Source organism: Cottoperca gobio, chromosome 18, assembly GCF_900634415.1.
Source record: "Cottoperca gobio chromosome 18, fCotGob3.1, whole genome shotgun sequence".
Lineage (NCBI taxonomy): Eukaryota > Metazoa > Chordata > Actinopteri > Perciformes > Bovichtidae > Cottoperca > Cottoperca gobio.
Genome location: NC_041372.1, coordinates 1,303,933 through 1,321,231, shown reverse-complemented (window position 1 = coordinate 1,321,231; position 17,299 = coordinate 1,303,933). Strand labels below are relative to the sequence as shown.

The window sequence follows — 17,299 nt, the reverse complement described above, 5'->3', positions numbered from 1 at the left end:
TCGAAAACCAGCTGAGATGCAGTCGCTGCATTCGTTTAAGCAGATAAATGCACCTTAATATAACTGAATACAATGTTTTATAATAATATAATAATAATAATAATAATAATAAGCTTAATTTGTATAGCCCCTTTCATACAAGAATTGCAGCCCAAAGTGCTTCACAGCAAAAATATAACAATTAGTACAAGATTAGACAGAATAAGAGCATTTACAGTACAATAATCAAGGTGTAGATGTACATGAGTCTGAAGTACCTGAAGCTTACCTAAAATCGGACTATAAAACAGGAACATGTAACATCAGTCAGCAGCTGTTCTTCTTCTTCTCTCTGTACTGAGCAGACTGCACTGACTCACTATCACCTCTAGAGGAACACGTGGTATTACAGCCTGGACGCAGCGCAGCTAGCTGTTAGCATGCTAACTCCAGGAGATATCTCTGCGACACACAGACCTCTTTAACGTCGACACTGTTCGTAATGTTAGATCATGTTTGAAGTTTAAGTTCTGACATTTCTCTCACACACTGAACCTTTAAACAGCCAAAATGCCAAAGAGCTCAGACCTTTAAATATTATACTGCAGAGTAAAAGAACTGTTGGACTTCAACTGATAATCTTCATTTTCAGATTATTTTATCAATCAGTGAAATAATAGTTTAGTCTTTACATTTCTTTTTAATAGAGAAAAATGCAATTTCCTTGTGTCCTCGGGGACATCACCCAGAGCTGTTCAGTTAACAATGACATACAACAGAAAGTTCTCACCATTGAGAAGCAGGAACTAGGCACCGTTTAGCATCTTCGTAGAAATAGCTGCCGATTAATTATGTGCCGATGCACTAATTGATTAATGTATCGCTTCAGCTGTAATGTACTGTGTGCGTATGTGAACCTTGTGACGAGATCGCTTTTTATCTCCAGCCGGGACTCTCCTCCCGGCCCATGAGGAAACTGTCTGCGGCTTTTAAAGGCGATGACGGGAGCCCAAGTGATTCAGTGTGAGCCATTATTAAAGCTCATCCAAAGTCCACCTGCTGCGAGTGTATAGCTCACACTTACTGTAATGCAGCCATTAGTTCCAAAACATGCCGAGCATACTACATTATTTAGTTTTTATCGGATTATCTTTACATTAAAGAGAAGGGCGTTTGGAAAGTCAATTTGAATACCTTTACTTCCACAACTTTCATTTTAAAAAGATTTAATTTCAGTGAGTGAAACACAGGTGTGTGTGTGTGTGCGTGTGTGTGTGTGTGTATGTGTGTCTGTGTGTGTGTGTGTGTGTGTCTGTGTGTGTGTGTGTGTGTGTGTGTATGTATGTGTGTGTGTGTGTGTCTGTGTGTGTGTGTCTGTGAGTGTGTGTGTGTGTGTGTCTGTGTGTGTGTCTGTGTGTGTGTGTGTGTGTGATTATCATTAATATTACATTATTTTTAGTTCCGTCTGAAAGTTGTTATCGTGACGACTTGCTCCTGTGCGATTTGAGACCTTTGGATTCATTTCATTTCTAGTTTCGGGTCATGAAACATGACCAGTTCATGAAACATGGAGTCATATTGCAAGTAAAGAATGTAATAAAGAAGTAAAAGCTGAAGACACAACAGCACCAATGATGGGGATGCTTGTTGGAGACGTCTGAATAATTCATCCCCACAGAAATATATTCCTTCCTCCTTCGTCTCTTTGTTTCTCCCCTCATGCGTCTTCCATCATTCTTTTGTTCCTAATTCCTCCACCCTCCCTCCACCCTGTGTTCCATGTATCTGCACCATCCCAGGTACTCGGTGTGTTGGTCACAACTGCTATTAGTCTGACACAAGCACATGATTATGATGCAGCGGGAAGCACACAATTACACAACCCCTCATTTCAGTATTAGCACACACCACACTCAGAAGTACGACTTGGCATTCTCGGCATAGCTGAATGAATATTTCATCAATTCATTGGCGGTGAGAGAAATGAGGGAATGAAAGCGTTTTAGTGGCTGTCATAAGCTTGTTGCACAGAACGGACAGAGAGAAAACAGAGCATGCATATGTAATTAGAGGGAAGGATTGCCAACATGGCTTTGTGAGGGAGAAAGCAGCAGCGTGCTGAGGCATTAACACAGACACGGCCATTGGCAGGCGCACATCGATCTGTGAGCCGGCTCCGTGTAACTGAAGCGGCGGAGGAGTGACGTGCTTCTTCTCTGTCGGAAGGTGTGAACGTAGGCTATTTGTCTTCTGCAAACACGGCTGCAGGTCTGAGCGGTCGCTCAGGGACGTCTTCAAAGTTATGGTCCAAATATGAAGTGAAGCTCGTGTTAATGTAAATATAATGTTCTGGTAGTTGAGTGTGTGCGTTGAGTGTAATGTCCGAAGTAATGTTTCTAACATTAATAGATGGACACAACACAAGTGTAAAAGAAAGGAAGTCATTAGAAACTGTGATGTGCAGAACTGACCACCGTCCTGACAGTTATTCGCTAATGATACAATCTACTTATTATTATATCACGTATACATATCTCAGCATTGCATTCCCTCATTAGAAGTCAGCCCGATGTGCCACAAACACTTCTTTAATCCCAGCTCCTGGCTTTGTTGTTGCTGTTTGCCAGCAGCAGCAGCAGCAGCAGCAGCTGTGGAAAAGTTCCAGCCTCAGCAGCTTAGCTGTTCTGCTTCCTGCGGCTCTTCTCCTCCCAACACTCCTTTGGTCCACTGCTTGTGTTTTACATGACGGACAGTTTAATATGTGATCACAGGAGGACAGCATTCTGCAAGAGATCCTTCTCAAACAAGTAGAGGGGGGCACATGAAAGATGTGGAACACGAGCGAAGCATCGGTTGATCGATGCAGGAGCATCAACTCAAAGAGATGGTACATGCGGTCGTTAGTTTACAGCCGCTCTAAGAGCAAAGGCGTTTAAACTTGATAAATGCTCGGGTAGATTAAACAACTGGTCTTTTCTAAGGGGACAGTTCATTCGGAAGTAAAAGCCACACTTAGCATTGTTTAAATAAACCCGAAGGTATACTTTAATCCATAACTGTTCCAGAAGAAACAGCTCAATGACTGCATTGTGAAATAAAATGTAATTAATCTTGAGATTTGGCGACGATCTAAATGTGTATTAACGCAGTATACTGGAGGTAGATGAGGTTTTCTTCTTGCTTGTTAAAATGCCGTCCCTGTACACTGCCATCCAGCGACAATAATTCAAAGAGAGGACACAGTAAAGGTATTTTAGAGGTGTACAATATGGCACAATTCCCTCTACAATTTTCACAATAGCTATCCAATTTCACCCCGCTGTTAGCCACTGATGGCCATGGACACATGACAGATCCAGCTCATAGAAGACTGCTCTTTACCCAATACAGACAGAAACAGGACTATTAAAACAAAAAAAAAGCCCGCTCAATTCATATCACGGTGGCATTAACGCTAATGAGTGTATTAGTTTCCGACTGTCACTGGGAATAAGAGGCAACATTGATCTCTTGTCATCATGCTCATAATAGATTTCACCCCCCTCTGCATATATTATTGTGCCGCTTCCCCCTCAGTTCCTGTGGGACTTGCTTTCACATTTTAATCTCTCCACTTTAAGGAAAGGAAAATGCGCTTTTCTGCACAGTCAATGCTAATCACAATGGTCGTTTGAATGTATTTTTAGTCGGTTGCAAATTTGTATGCAGTGCGACCTTTGAAATATTGTTTGGATTTCCATATTTTTCTTCCTCGCTGAGATTTATCTCTGGAAAAGTTGCTTTCTCTAAACAAACAGGATGAGAACAAATTGAAGCTCAAAATCCCTGAATAAGACAAGGCAATTTTATTCTGTGCTCTATCTCAGCGAGACCTTACAACCCGTGCACCGCCTGGAAATTCCTGCACAATTGCTGATATTAAAACTGAATTGGACTCATAGTGCCAAATGATTAAATGACCTGCAAAATCTATGAGGCATGGATTACAATGGAGCATGAGCCGCCTAATAGTTGACAGCGTCCTGCGTTAATGTTATTACCTTCATTAGGCCCCATTATTAAAAATAAATATTAGATTAGATTTATTTTAGGGCCCTGGAATCGATATCATATTCAACAGTTACATTTATCCAACACTTTTAGACATTTAAATGCAAAACAATCTATTCTTTTTATGAAAAAAGAATAAAAATAAACCACATATCTCATGTTTAAGCGTTAAAGGAGGTGCACTTGGACGTAAATGGGAATTCAAAATAAATGCGTGTTAATTATCATTACACCTCCATAAAACAAACAACATCCATGTGGTTTTCTGACTTCAACTAAAGCACCGCTAATCTCCAGAAACCAATTTACTGACGTGCAGTTGAAGCTCCTGATTGGCTGCAGGATATTCAAGCACTCAATACAAACTGATGGAGCTTTTTTCATGGAGGATCTCTTTGTTGGAAAGTCTCCTGCCCACTATCACCTCTCTAACACACACTCGTATAACCTATACTGAATAATCATGAACATCACCATCAGTGGATCCACTCAGCTCCTTGATTACAGAGTCTTTTCCACAGACTGTAAAGGACAGAGAGAGTTGAGGCCTCACCCGGGGGAACACACTTGACCCTTCCAGTAAAAAAGAGGCCACTAATGGAAGCAGAGGTCCAAGATTCCACTCCACATTTTTATTTAGGCAATCCAGGATTTATGGTAATCATAAAGTCGATCCAAATGGATGGCGGGGTCGGCTATAAGCGCTGATGCGGTTCAGTTTCCAGCTGCTGTGGAGCGAGTGCTGCCCCCTCCAGGTGTCCGTACACGCTGGATGCTAGAAAACATCTTGTGATGATCCTGAGTTGTGACCCTCTGCGCAGCACACGCCTGTCTCTGCCCTCACTCTGTCGTTCTGAGCTTCATAAACTCGCAATGTTTATCAACCCTCTGGGGACGCTTTATAAAAAATTCATTGGCTTGGTGGAGCGAGTAGCAAGCGTAATGTTGAATGTTGGATATTTTTCCCCTCTTATGCCACGACACCACCCGTTTCTCATGTGTTCGAGCAGACGGGGTGCTTCTGAGGGAGCAGAGGTGGCGCGCGAGGGAAGAGTCGCTGGTGAATCATTACTACACTTTATTAATATGCAAGTTTGGATGTGGAAAGCCGGTGCTTCTCTGTGGAGATGTTCCGCCGTGATTGTGCCGCAGCCTGGAGCCCAATGCTAATTTGTGTTGAAAATCATCAAACCACAAGAAAGCTAGGAGCAGTTGTCCTCGCTGTGCCACCGTGGTTGAAAGAAGATAAACAGGCATAAAGAAACCCACCACATGATTACCGGGGTGTGAGCTGTGTTTGCCAGGCGCAGCCAGCGGTGCACATTCTCCATCTACTGAGTGATGCACACGAAATATTAACTTCTCTTAATGTGACTGTTAAAAGAAAACGGGCAGGAATGCTTTCAGTGTGTGGGAGAAAATGTGCGACGAGTCATTTAAGAACATAATTTTCAATTACGAGCAGGGAAAAAAAAAATCACTTTAGGTGGAGATTAGATAAGACTGTCGTGGTGATTTTACAGTGCAGGGAGCATTAAGAGAAACTGCGCTATGATACGGTAATCTGATGTAATGCAGTATAAAAAGTGAGAGGACAAAGAGCAGCCTCAGTCTAGACGTCCCTGTGGCTGGCCTGTGTGACTGCTGGGAGAAGTTCCTCCAGTGTGGACAGTTAAATGCTGAAGAGTGGATGTATTTGGGAGTTTCTCAGGCTGAGGATGTAGCAGAGAACCCGAGAGTAAAGGCGAGCAACAAGGTGAGAGTCGGGAGTCTGCAGAGGACATATTAAGCAAATAACTTCCCAGCCGATCCCCCCCCCCCCCCCCACGCGTGAAATTCAATCAGAGATGTAGACCTCTTGTCGATGAACAGGATTATGGCAGCACTGCTTCATTTCGCCATGCACAACAGACTGACGATGGGGTTTGTTACAGCAGACTCTTATCAGCAGAATTTATTCTCAGTCCACAGGAATTACATTCAGAGACCAATTCAAATATACCGTTAGACAATGTAATCCATATCCATAGCCTTACAAATCCCCGGGTGCATTAATTCATCCCATACAGTCCACAAGATTAATAGTAGGCAGAGGATGTGATAAAGCCGGCAGAAGACTTTGCCCCGACTGGCCATCGGCACAGAGGCTCATTTGTATGGCACTTACTAGGAGCGCACAATGGTCATTGTTAAGACTGATCAAATGTCATAAACGCTCGTGCTATGATTAGCTTGAGGAGAAAGTGAGTTCTCTGATGTAAAACCCAGTAAGAGCTTTAAGTCTTGCAGGCTCTTGAGGAGAGACTGAGGGATTGTTGCAGTGTTGAGGGCAGCAGGCCGGCCTGTGAATACACCTGTGGACAGCCAAGAGGAAGATTGTAACTCACCCAACAGCAGTCAATTACAGGATTAGCCAGGTGTAGTCTTCACAGGGATTTATTCAGTTGCATCTTTGCAAGGCATTATTAGTACCACCACTGTGCATAGGACATATTCAGGCTGGATAAATACTCCATCGTGCGGGTACCACTGCAGTGACAGAGACCCAGGACGAGTTCTTCCACCATGTGACCCCAGAGGGGCTCCGCACGATGACATCTTTATCGCGTAAACCAGCCATCGTGTAGCTTTTGATTTAATGTGAGGGAGCATTTTTGGATTCAACTCGTTGAGAGACACATCTTGGATGAAGATGAGGCTGTTTGTGACATTACTGTTGCCATGACAACACGTCTGATGTTCTCTGTTAGCCTGTCACTCAAAACGAGCGGCGGCATCACGAAGGCACATAGTTTGAACATGACTCGCTTTGTATTCATTTAAATGATTGAAGACGTCGTGTGTTAGCTTTCATCCATTGAAAACTTGATGGTGTGTGTGTGTGTGTGTGTGTGTGTGTGTGTGTGTGTGTGTGTGTGTGTGTGTGTGTGTGTGAATGTGATCTCTCCCTCTTCTCTTTATACAACCAGTGGCCCAGTTTCTCTGCTGCAAGTGACTGGGAGGAATCAGCTGTTTCTACCTCAGCACTGATAACTGAGTGTGTGGAGACATACAGTACCCTCTGCAGATAGACCAAGCAGAGTAACTATAATGATGTCATAAATTGTGAACTTTGCTTAAATTGAGATAAAAACATATTTTGTTGTGATTTTACTGCATTTTGTACAGATTTCCATGTTTTGCAATAGAAGTAATGCTTCATAAATATGTTAAATTAGGGGGTTAAAATAACAAGTCTCCAGCAACTCACAACTTCACACCTTTGTTACAAGTTTCATTCAGACATACAACTCTCCAGCTTGTGCTGGTGTAAGAGGTTATTTCCACCAGAGCAGATGTTGTGCACCACATCTCACTGACTGAAAACAGTCTCTCAGAGACATCCAGAGCCAGAGGGACACATGGAGCAAAGGTTCACAGTGAGGGGGGGTGTTGGCTTTCAGGGCCACATTCCTGTTTCATGGTTATATTCATGTAAAATTAGATATAACTGTATAAATGTACTAGTTCAAGATTTTACTAACATGTGCTTTCCTTAATATCCAAAAGGAAATAATTCAAGGCCGATAGAATTTGAAAACAGCATTGATGAATAGTCGCCACTGTGTGTGTGTGTGTGTGTGTGTGTGTGTGTGTGTGTGTGTGTGTGTGTGTGTGTGTGTGTGTGTGTGAGAACATGTGGTCTTCTGGGTCATGGCAGAGTTCTCAATTGTTTAACCCCCTAACCTTCTTAATGTACTCCCTCCAGGCATAAACTCCCTCTTACACACACACACACACACACTCTCTCTGACGCTGCCTGCACACACACACACACACCTTGCCAGCACTACTGATCTTGTGTAGAGATGAAGTTGGGTTTGGAGGACACTCCTGGAGCTCTGTCGTTAAATCATTTTTATCAATGAGGTGTATGACACATGGTGTATAGTAAATATATGTGATGTAAGTGAGGGGGGAGGGTGCTTTGTGTGACTGTAAGTGACACGACTGCAGTGACATGTCACACTGATATGGAAGGGAAAGATAAGGCGTTGTTGTTAATGCTGTGAATGATTGGCAGTGAGAGAGCGACACAGAACACTGATGCATGTGTTCATCACTTTGTGAGGCTCTTTGAGGTTCACTATGTTTTCAGATGCACGATGCAAACTGAGGGCAACTGTTCCCGCCGTACAAAATAAGTCTGAAAAGCGTGAAAATGTAAACGTATAAACATGGTTTCTCAGTCAGACACTCCCGTCTGAGATAAACAGAAAATGTCCCCTGAAGGTAAAGTAGCAGATGAACTGTTTGTGAGGTTCAAAGGCAAAACAATCCCACATTCAGACCACGGTACAAAGTAGAGGGGGGGGGGGGGGGATGCATTCAAGTTGGAGGAGAAAAGAAAGAAAAAAGATCTGCTGTAAAGCCATAAAATACAATTCATCTTGTCGCGGTCCCTGCGAGGAGCGTGTAATCGCAATGACACACTGGTGTAATCCATTTAAAACACTTTGGCTCGGGCCTAGGCTGCTTTGACTTCCTCTGCAGGCTTGTGCCATCATCTTCATTTCAGATACGTTTCGCTGACTGCCTGCAATTAGCGGAAATGTGTAAGCTGCCTTGTCGTCCACCTGCTCGAGCTGCCAGGCGAGCATCTTGTCCTGGATGCATTACATGACTGGCAAGAGCGTGGAGAAAACCCAGCAAAAGATAATAACCCGCTTGTTTCCGGCAGAGGTGAAGTGTGAGCCTATTCGCTTGTCCACAGACGTGTAATCTGTCTCGAGAGGTGCTCTCTCTTCAGGCGCCTCCACGCTTCGACTTTGTGAGGCACGGTGGACCCGACCAACCTGACTAGGCAATGAGCTTAGAGTAATGGTGTCACCGGAGCGCTGAATCTCATTGAGAGTTGCTTGGGCAAACATTATCTCATACTATACCGCTGCTAAAATGTCTCCAGGGAAGGCTCTGGTGAGTTATTACACAGAGAGTTTTAATCTTACAGGAGGAAATACACTTTTGCCTTTTAATGCGGGGAGACCAGGGCAACCTGGGTCCACTCTGCATGTGCTTCACTGTGCACGATTGAGGCTAATTGAAGCTAATTATGCACTCAGGGATACCAAATTAAACATCTTGTTGGCATTAAACTGTGGATGATTTATACCCACCTATAAACTTTGCTCACTGCTGCCCACCACTACTGCGTTTATGCATCGTTGCTTTAATTATGACTATTTGTTAATGGCCGTACTCAGAGGTCTGGAGTATTGGTTAAATATATTCAGTGTGACGAGGAACGAGAGGAATGATGAATAGTGGTTGCACTACAGCAGTGCTTCTCATAAACAACCTTTAATAGACCTCCAGCAAGGCAGCACATCACTCACCGTTGTGACGGGGGGGGGGCTTTAACTGATGATTATTTTCATTACCAATTACTCTGACAAGCTCGGTTGATTAATCATCGAGTCGATAGTTTCAGAAAAATACCAAATCACTATTTTCCCAGAGCCCAAAGTGACAAGTTCAGATTACTTGAGTTAAACCTTTAAGATCCCCCTCCACTCCAAAATGTGTTTTTCTTACATCCCCTAAAATGTCCTTCACTTTACAGCCTTGTATCTGTGCAGTTTGTCACCACAGGTGTTTTCACATTCCTCTGCTGAAGTCTGCGCATTTCCTCTCAAATCCGAGAGGCAAACGTACCCGAGCTGGACCGGGTGTCACAAACTCGGAACAGCCAATCGCTGTCTAATACTCAAACATCGACAACACCTTGCGAAGAACGCCGAAAGCAGCACGCGGCTGACTCTTTACCTGAAGGTTCAGACAGCAAACAGTTGGATGTGAACCGGACCCTGGAGCTCCCTTCCACTGTCTCCCAAACATCACTTAGATATGAGTGTATGTTTTATAACCACTAACACTGTTACAAGCTAACAGAACAACAATACAAGATGCTACAGAACATGTACGTTAGAGGCCGTGGTGAGACTGAAGTGTTATAATGTGTGGGCATGTGCATGGTAGGATATCCTGTTTTATTTTAGAATTGGAATCCTGATATCCTGGATCCTTTTCTTTCCATAACGGCATCAGAATACCTTTTGTTTAGTTCCACTAACACTAACAAGCTGCCATCTTTACATTTTGAAAACAAGCAAACATTTTGCACTTTTGCTTCATAATTTGAACCATTTTTTTTAAAGTGTTGATTAATTTTCAACCAATTAATGGTAGGGGCAGTGCGCTGCAGGAGCGCAGCTGTGCGTGCAGCACCGGTTAGACAACAAACTGAATGAAATGTGCGAAGCCGTTCGGAGGATCAGCCTGTGGATTATCTTCACACATGTTAGAACACGGAGCTGTTGTTGTCAGGCAGTGGTGACCGCTCCACAGCTGTTTTAATGAAAACATCAAACTTGAATTATACAACATCTTTCAATTATTTTTGATCGCTCTAATCAAACATGTGTAGTTTTAGGATCTCAGGACGGATCGTCTCTCCGCTCGGCGGCTCGGCCTGAATATTCCAGAGCTTCACAACGCATTGCTCTTATCTCGCGAGCAATAATGTAAACTGTTTTTCACTCTGAGCATATCGCATTCCCCAAGTCAACAGTTCAATCTCACCTTCCTCGCCCACTTCTCTCCGAGCAGCAGATGCCATTATTTCTCTTGCCCCCGCTTCTCTTCCTCCTCACCCACATTCATTCCGGGCCCACTAGATGGATCGGCTCTCCCTAAATCCATGCTTCCTCTGCGCCTCCTCAGACGGGGAGATTGATTTGTCTACAGGACGCCTCTGACCTTTGATATGATCCAATAACGGACGCAGGGCCCTAACCGAATTAGACAATCAAAGTGTGTGGGGGTGGGGGGGGGGGGGGGCATTAGGAGTGAGAAGAGGTGTTTCCTTTTCCCTCACTGCAAACCTTTTTCCACGATGGTGAGATGCACGTCCATCTCAGACGCCCAGGGGAGAATATAAGATGTGTTTTGAAAATTGCACTTTGCCTAAAGGCTCTTTCAGCCAAATTTAATTTTCACCTTACATCGATTTTTCCCTTACTCTCAACTCAATGGATCCATCCATAATGTTTTCCATGGAGTATGTCTGTGCAGGAATACAGGGATGCTCTCCTGCATGTGAGAAGACACTGTACACAAGATGTCTGCCTCGATATGTCCGGGCAGGGAGTGATTGAGAAGCTACCCTTTTCCTCCTGTCAGTGTTTCTTTGTGTCTTTTTCTATCATCTGGGATATTTCCAAAATCAACTTTCAACAGCATCTGTTGACTTGACGTGATCTTCTACTGAACCAGCAGAAGATGTTTTATTTAAGTGTCTGAGTCCAGATGTAGCAAATTAAACAGCACACAGTGAGCGAGACTCTTTAATGTCTAAAAATACACCTGCTGCCACGCCGCGTGCCTCGTCGTATCAGTATCTGGCTCCGTGATGTTGCAGCCCGACCATCGGTTACATACTTTTCAAGTGGGTTTTTTCACACACTTGATTTTTTTTTAGGAAAATCTAAATAATGAAGGGGGGAATTCAAAATGGGTTTAGTAGACCTCACTCTATTTATAAAGCCTTAATAATTAATGACAGTTTAATGAGACCCTCGACAAGCGCCAGTGATATTGAAAACACTGCATGGTGACGAGGAAGCAGAAAGCGCTGATGACGACACGTACGTGGAATCATCAAGAAAAGACAACACTTCAGCTTCTACCTGTTTTGACATTTTAAGAACCGCTGCGGTGTCGGGGCTGAGTGAATTTCCGTGGCAGGCAGCCCATCTAAAAAAATAAAAAAAGTTGACAAGCCAGACAGAAGAAAGGATATATTTTTGACATATCCCAGCCTTCTTTCATTGGAACATATGAAGGGGGGAAACAAAGGGAGGATAAGGCGAGGCGGTGGCTTCAAAGTGGGCGATGCTGCTGCAGAGCCAACAAATGGTGTGAAAACACACATCAACTTGCACACATGAGACCTGGTATCACAAGCCACGACACATAACCAGGCTCGTGTGTGAACAGAAGGGGGGGGGGGGGGGGGTTGTGAGAAGGGAGGTTGAAGCAGTAGCATGAAGAGATGCGCCCCCCCATCCTGTTGGCAAGTCGTTCTCCTTGGTACCATTTGTTTGTCATCTTAAACTGGCAGAGAGCTCAGGAAGCCAGCGTCTTACATAAACCCTACCCAGTATGGCTCTGTGCTGAGGAACTGATCCCTCATTGTTATTCTCTCATGATGCCGAGGGATCTGCCGAGCACCCACAGCCAAACCTACAGCAGGGCTGAGTGGGAGGTGGGGGGGTGCTGTGTTTACACGAGTGCTCTGTCGGGGGATTCGGCTAACTGCACACTCAGGATTAGAGATGGAACACAACTTGCAAAGCTCGTGCTGTTCTCAGTTTTTCATCTGCACGTGATCGTGTTTATTTACTGTTTTTCATTTTTAAATTAAAATGAGTTGTCATGTCTCTGACGTGGACGTAGTCACCGTGACGTGGACCAGAGTTTGAAGGCTTCGACTTTGGCTTTTTGGCCGTCGCCATCTTGGGTGGAGCAACTAGACATTGTAGTCATTAAGTGAAAGGGTTAAAGAGGTAGCGACCTGTCAATCACAAGGTAGCCCCGCCCTAAAGCATTCTCTGTTTATCATGTGTTTCACTCTAATGGGACATAATTCACTAAATGATCCTCACGCTGGAGGGGAGACTTGAAACTACACATTGAGACATGAACTCATTAGGAAAATGTTTACTAAGGGAATAAATCAAGAGAGAAGTAGAAACATTTCCTCTCCGATTTCTATACGATCCGACTTCTTTGCGCCCCCCGCTGGTTATCAGAGAGAAAGCAGCTTTGAGGCTCTTCTGCGTTCAACTTGATTTATTCATAAACAGCTACACAGAAATAAGAGTAATGGATTCCTCTTCATCTTTCCTTCCAGGTCTGTTATACCTGCAGATTTTAAGCGAGCATAATAATTTAAAAGACTCCATGAGACATGTCTTTGTCTGTAATTGCTAGACGTTCATCAAGGGAAAGGAGGGGGGGGGGGGGTTAGATGTACATTATAGTCGACTGTCGATAGTCGAGATTACACCCTCCCAGCCTGAGAGTCGATGAGCCTGTCAGGTGTTTGAAGTAAATGTCTGAGGCGGGGCTTGATCACATGTCCTCTTTCAGTCTGATCAAAGATGGGGGGGGCTCTGGGTCCTGTGGAATCCATGCGTTGCACTCCCAACCTCAGTATTTACAGCACAGAGCTCCATTCAATGAAAAATGCATCAAGCATCAATTGGCTTATCTCTTTGAATCATCGCTGCCAGTTATGCAAAAATCTTTTTCTTCTGGAAATCCACACAAAGATTTAAATGTGTATTCAGTCCAGTTTGGAAACAGGATTCTGTGTTACTGCATATATTTTTAAATTACAGCGAGACTGGCTGTAAAATACAATTAATAAATGATATGCTGTGGATACATAGCCTCACTGATCCTACCACAATACTATTTCATTCTGAATATGAACAATCGTTTAATCTTGAGGGGCCTTAGTGACTCTTCTAATATAAAACCAAATTGTTTTCTCAAACTAAACCCTGTTTAAATACAACTTCTAAAACTATCTGACACCCTCCAACTTGTTTGCCCTTTTCTTTTCAGCTAAACAAAACTGTGGCGGCCATTATGGTGTGGAAAGGAAATGTTGTTCAGTGACCTCCGAGTGACTGCTGCAATGGCTCTGAGGTATGAATATAATCATAAAAGTGTGAATGTGAAAGCTGCTGGGAAAACAGAGATTACAGCGTCCGCAGGTAAAACTAAGCTAAGGCTTCATCACAAAGATTCTTGTAAGGAACATTTTTGCCAGCCTTCCTTTTTCTCATTACTGACGTGAAAGGAGAGAACGAGAGAGGGCTTTGCGTCGCGGTTAAGAGACGGAAATTGTGTGGAATTATAAGCACGTCTGGGATGAAGACGGAGACAAAGGATGATATCATGAGGTCAGAGGCGGCTGATCTGACAAAGAGGACAACAAACTGCCATTCCACTTCACTTTCCTCTTCTGTTACTTTCTTTATTTGTTTTTTCCAAACACTTTGATTCTACCCTTTCCCATCGTGGAAGTCCCTCGGATAGCAACCGAGTAGGTCTAATTGATTTCTCTTGTTCACGTCGGTTAGAGGCAGTAGCATCGAACTGTGCAGAGTACCCTGGCTCCAGCTCGCCTGCATTATGCCTTTGTGTTTTCTCCGTTGCCTCCATGTCCCCTGCAGACTATAATGCCAACACTCAACATACCAGTTCCCTCTTAAATATTATAATACCACAGCTAAAGCATGTATGGAGATAAGAAAAGGCCCACGCCATGATGCAGTACATGTGGCTTACAAAAAGGTCAGGATGTAAGATCAAGTTGGCATTTGCTCTTTGGGAACACGTCATGATTTAAGCTAGCTGTGCTAACATGCACGGAGTGAAGATGATATGTTCTGCCTCCAAGTGCACTTTCTGTAGCCGATGCATATTTGTTCTTCTTTGAATTCAGCTTCATGAAAAATGTAAGGCTGTGGGTAGAGTTGCTGCTGCAGACGTATTATACCGTACAGATGTTCCTGATACTGTGTCCAGCCCAGTGTACTGTTCGTTCAGCATAACATCCTCCTGTCTTCGTCTTTTGTCGGAATCCATCAGTTTGTGAGCTCCTGTCATGTTAGAGCCGAGGCAAAGCTACATTGTTTTTTTTAGCTTTCACCCAGTACAACTGTACAATACGGACAAAAGTTTCCTTTAGGCAATAACAATACAGTAAGTCAAACAGAGAGGGAAAAATCCACCGCTGAGATGTGTTTTAAATCATGCATCACTGAGCCTGGGTTAGAAGTCCTGCTGCTGTCAGAGTGAAGTTAGGTAACGGGGAATAATAGAGTATTACAGAGGAGCGCCATATTGTTGGCCACTTTGTGATGGCTTCAAGGTACAGAAAGCAAAAGCAGGAAGGAAAGCACTAATGAACTCAGCAATAGCTCACTGATACAACCAGCCGTGCTCCTGTGCAGCACACACACTTCACCGACATCCTATAATTCATTCAAATGCCATAGCGATATATTTAAATATTACAAGATTTCATTTGTATAGGTCAATAGCATTGCCTTTGCCCTGCAGTGTGAATGCTGTGCAGTTAGAAACTGATGGCAATTTAAACCTCAATCATGAAATATTGTGACACTTCTCATAGCTGCATTTGTTTTACTGCTCAGCAGTGATGCAAGGAAGGCCAGGGAACTCGAGGAGACGACATGCTCCAGACCAAATGATGTGATCAAACTCAAATCATGTTTGCTGCCAGACATGAACTGTACAGAAACACTGCTGCAGAGGTATGAGAAGTATCATCCTGATATCTTCTATATCTATATTTATATCTATCTGTATCTATATTTATGATTTAGAAGTAACAGTACAGCCAACAATGATTAGGTGTAGATCCATATTGTATTTAACAGGCGAATAGGGAACATCTTTTAACTAATAGGTTGTTTAGATGATTACTTACATTAATAATTATACATCTTAATATGCAAATGAGGCATTATGTAATGCTACCCTTAGGATAAATCTACAGACACATTTAGTCAAATAAACTCCTGAATGTTGATTTTGGAAGTTTTGTTTCCACTCGTCTGACAGAAGACGTGTTGAACCTAAATCGCCCAAACACTTCCAAATTGAGCAGTTTATGATAAAAGAAGAAACAATGTGTCTCGCCTTAAAGCAAAAGCTTCCAAGATAACATTTTCTTTCTCTTCCAAATGATGAATGAAAAGTTTAATTACACTCCGTCGGGTATCTTCTGGTGGCTAATGTTAGCAACCTTTAGCTAGACACGGCTGTGTAACCAGCCACAGTTGAGCTAAAGTTACACAGTCTCTCTTTAAATGGATGATTTTACAGTTGTGTTGACCTGCACAAACACCTGATCCTCAGCTACCAGGTGACACATATCATGTGACTACATCCTGATCACCTGCAGTAACACAAAGAGAATCTCTCAATTAGATAACAAGAGCAGCCTGCCATGCTTCACCTTCCTATTGCATCACATACATCAGGCTTAATAGCATCGATGTCTCCTTTAGAAGGCAAAAGTTGTTGTTAACAACTTAATGAGAGTCTGATTTATGACTGGAGCCATGTGGCTGATAAATAAACAGCACAGGTGAGAGGGTTTCGTCTCACGCAGCATTTTCCAATCAGCAGCTAAGACATTACATTTAAGACGGTGTTTATGTGCGTGGGTATAGGTGTCTAAATGAATTTAATAAATCATGCATCGCTTGCAGTGTTTGCATGAAATGTCTGATGAGTTGCATGAACATCCACTAAGTCTCCAAAACACTTAAGGAAACACATTGTCTTCGATGAATAATACACACTTGTGACCGGCCACTTCAGTTATGTGACACATATTTACGCAGCTTTCTGAGCAGCGGTATGTATTGCTGTTCAGAGTGAGATGGTATCTGGTGCCATGCAGCCATGGGAGTCTTGGCTGCATGGGATGAGAAACTCTGGCAGCTAATGCATCAGCTAGCACAAAACGAAGCCCGCCTCATCCAAGAGCATTAGGATGTGGATAAATAAATAAAACATTGCCACCATGAGAGGAGAGGCAATGTGACAGCGGGATATATTTTTTCTGCTTTCATGTTGGCAGGCACAGACATTTTATTTTGGGATGAATCAAAATTTCCTGAAAATGCCTGCGTCAGGTGTATCTAATTATCCGACAGCGCTTCCTCATTATAAAGCGGCCCCTGGGAGTCGGCTACTCGGCTTGCCGATGCCCTGGACTGCAATCAAGGTGCACCTCACGGTAAATACTCAGCCGCTGCTCTCCCCTAGGTGCACAGAGGCACCTTTATGATGAGCATTGTGCAATATTTGCACTCTTCTCATAGTGTATTCTTTATAATTCATTATATGTATAAAAATACAGTGACTGTAGTTTAAAACTGTGTGCATCGGGTCATCTGATAAACAAGCACAGAATGAGAAATATGCAATGCAAAAGAAAAGACTGCTATAACTTCATTAGCAGCTGTTATGACAACCATGGCGTCTCAGACGTGCCCTGATTATGTCACCTGGATGAAGTTTATAAACCATAATTACAGCTTACTCTTCTCCTCTCCAGGGAGGTGCAGCAGGCAGAGGAGAAGAAGTGTGTGTGAGCCACAACAGCAAATATGTTAAA

The 17,299-nt window shown here is 43.3% G+C and overlaps 1 long non-coding RNA gene across 1 annotated transcript in view; it reads left to right on the top strand.

Annotated features, from left to right (window-relative positions):
- The first annotated feature begins 13,729 nt into the window (after positions 1–13,729).
- The window catches only part of LOC115023605 (uncharacterized), an 87,778-nt gene continuing 84,208 nt past the window's right edge, over positions 13,730–17,299 (top strand). Inside the window, exon 1 of the long non-coding RNA XR_003834026.1 lies at positions 13,730–13,785. This is a non-coding gene — a long non-coding RNA (uncharacterized LOC115023605). The remainder of the gene's footprint in view (positions 13,786–17,299) is intronic.